General features: G+C 38.9%; 1 non-coding gene across 1 annotated transcript; it reads left to right on the top strand.

The window, feature by feature from the left end:
- The first annotated feature begins 3022 nt into the window (after window positions 1-3022).
- On the top strand, window positions 3023-3129 carry LOC136207772 (small nucleolar RNA R71). Its single transcript, XR_010676899.1, has one exon. It is a non-coding gene; the product is annotated as a small nucleolar RNA R71 (small nucleolar RNA).

Here is a 3129-nt window from a genome sequence, read left to right as displayed (position 1 = left end):
TCGGTTGAAAATTCTTATCTTTCCGTTGTCCCAAACATGCTCCAACTGCCAAATCACTAGCGTCACACATTAGTTCAAAAGGTAAACTCCAATCGGGACTAATCATTATTGGTGTATCAATTAACTTTTCCTTCAATAGTTCAAAAGCGGATAAACATTCATTGGAAAAGTTAAACTCAACATCTTTCATCAATAGTTGGGTCAATGGCTTTGAAATTTTTGAGAAATCTTTTATGAAACGCCTATAGAATCCTACATGTCCTAGAAAGGTTCGGATAGCCTTAACAGAATTAGGCGGTGGCAATTTTGCAATCACCTCCACCTTTGCCGGATCTACTTCTATGCCTTGACATGATACTTTATGGCCTAGAACAATCGATTCATTAACCATAAACTGACATTTTTCCCAATTTAGAATCAAATTAGTATCTTCACATCTTTTAAGCACTAGTTCCAAATTATGCAAGCAACTATCAAATGTTTTTCCAAACACGGAAAAATCGTCCATGAAAGCCTCCATGAAGTTTTCAATCATGTCATCAAAAATTGCCATCATGCACCTTTGAAAGGTAGCCGGGGCATTACATAATCCGAAAGGCATTCTACGATAGGCAAAAGTTCCATATGGGCATGTAAAAGTTGTTTTCTCTTGGTCGCTTGGAGCAACCGGGATTTGCATGTATCCGGAATAGCCACCTAAATTACACATATAAGCATGTCCCGACAATCTTTCAAGCATTTGATTGATGAAAGGTAAAGGAAAATGGTCTTTCCGAGTGGCATCATTCAATTTTCGGTAATCAATACACATGCGCCACCCGGTTACCTTTCTTACCAGAATTAGTTCATTTTTTTCATTAGCTTGAACAGTTATGCCTCCCTTTTTAGGTACAACTTGTACCGGACTTACCCAACTACTATCCGAGATTGGATAGATGATACCTGCATCAAGGAGTTTTAGAATTTCAGTTTTCACCACCTCCTTCATGCTTGGGTTTAGGCGTCTTTGAGGTTGGGCCGTCGGTTTAACTTGTTCTTCCATGAAAATTTTGTGTGTGCAAATAGAAGGACTTATTCCTTTGATGTCCGCCAATGTCCATCCGAAAGCTTTCTTATGATCTTTGAGCACATTAATCAATTTTTCTTCCATTTCACCTGTCAAAGAAGAAGAAATTACAACAGGTAAGTTTGAGTTTTCACTTAAAAATGCATATTTCAAATGAGATGGTAGGGGTTTAAGGTCTAATTCGGGTGGCTCTTCCAATGATGATTTGGGCCTCGGTTTGTCCCCTCGAACGATTTTCTCATACTGGTCACGGATCCACATGCAATCCTCGGGGTCATAAGTCAAGTTGGCAACTTCTCGATCTATCACGACCTCCTCTTGATTTAACCCGAGATCATTTAACATTACTTTTTCCAATGGGTCTTCACACATGTCATTCTGAAAAACATCTTTAACAACTTCGTCTGTTATATCAAGAAAGTTACAATGGTCAATATTGTCGGAAGGATATTTTAAAGAATTGAAAACATTGAAAATCACTTCCTCATCTTGTAACCGGAGAATTAATTTTCCTTGTTGCAATCTATAAGTGTTCTCCCGGTTGCTAGAAAAGGACGACCCAAAATTATCGGGACTCGATCATCCTCCTCCATATCAAGAACAATAAAATCAGCCGGAAAGATGAATTTATCCACTTTAACCAACACATCTTCTACAAACCCTTTAGGGTATGCAAGAGAACGGTCGGCTAATTGTAAAGAAACCTTAGTGGGTTTCGGCTCTCCTAAACCCAATTTTCGAAAGATACTTAATGGCATGAGATTTATGCTTGCTCCAAGATCACATAGAGCTCTTTCGAAATACATACCACCGATAGTACACGGGATAGAGAAACTTCCCGGGTCCTTCAATTTGGGTGGTAGTTTATTGAGTAGGATAGCCGAACATCCTTCCGTTAATTTCACTGTTTCATTATCCTCCAATTTTCTCTTTTTGGAAAGTATATCTTTTAAAAATTTAGCATACACGGGCATATTTTCCAAGGCTTCCGCAAACGGAATATTTATATGTAATTTCTTGAAAATGTCGAGAAATTTGGAGAATTTCTTTTCTTGTTTCTCCTTGTTCAACCTTTGGGGAAATGGAATTTTTGTTTTGTAAGGTTGAACAAGTGGATCCGCAAAAAGCTTAGGAGGAGATGAAACTTGAGGTTGAGAAGTACTTACCTCATTCGTGGTATCTTTTACCTATTTACTCGGAGCCGACTGTAACTCTTTGTTGTTTCTCAATGTGATGGCTTTCACATGCTCCCTTGGGTTTGTTTCCGTGTTGCTTGGAAGGGATCCCATAGGACGTTCGGATATGGCTTTTACTAATTGGCTTATGCTCGTTTCAATCCCTTTTGTAAACGTCTCTTGATTTCTCTTCCACTCCTCCATACCTGCAAGACGAGATTCCATTTTTGCAAGAATTGTTACAATAGCCGAAGCTTCATCACCACCATTTCTCTTTTCATTAGGATTAAATCCGGGTGGAGGTCTTTGCGGATTTTGCACATTTTGATTATTAGTCCATGAGAAATTAGGGTGATTTCTCCAACCATTATTGTATGTGTTGGAACAAGGATTAGATTGCTTAAAATTACCCACAAAGTTTGCACTAGCGGTATCCCCAAGGAATGGGTTTGCCGCTTGACAATCCTCACTCTTATGTCCATTTAAACCACATAAATCACACAAATTATTTTGGTTCAAATTAGCCATTAATAGATCCAATTTTTTATTTAACTCATCAATGCCGGATCTTGATGACGAATCAACCAAATATGTTCCCGCTCTTGTTTCGAGGTTTTTCTCCGCTTGCCAATGAGAGCACCTTTCTGCCAATTCTTGGATTAAATCATAAGCCTCCGTTTGGGTCTTCTTAAGGATGTTTCCACCTGCGGCGGAATCAATTGTGGCACAGTTAGCGGATGATAAACCATTATAGAAAATACTAACCTGTTGCCACTTCTCAAATCCATGATGTGGGCATTTCTTCAATAGTCGACGGAATCGCTCCCACGCATCATATAATGTCTCTCTCTCGGTTTGGCGAAAAGAACTTATCTCGTTTTTGTACAT

Source organism: Euphorbia lathyris, chromosome 9 (assembly GCF_963576675.1).
Source record: "Euphorbia lathyris chromosome 9, ddEupLath1.1, whole genome shotgun sequence".
Lineage (NCBI taxonomy): Eukaryota > Viridiplantae > Streptophyta > Magnoliopsida > Malpighiales > Euphorbiaceae > Euphorbia > Euphorbia lathyris.
Note: the sequence above shows the minus strand (reverse complement) of the source record. Positions and strands in the feature narration are given on the sequence as shown.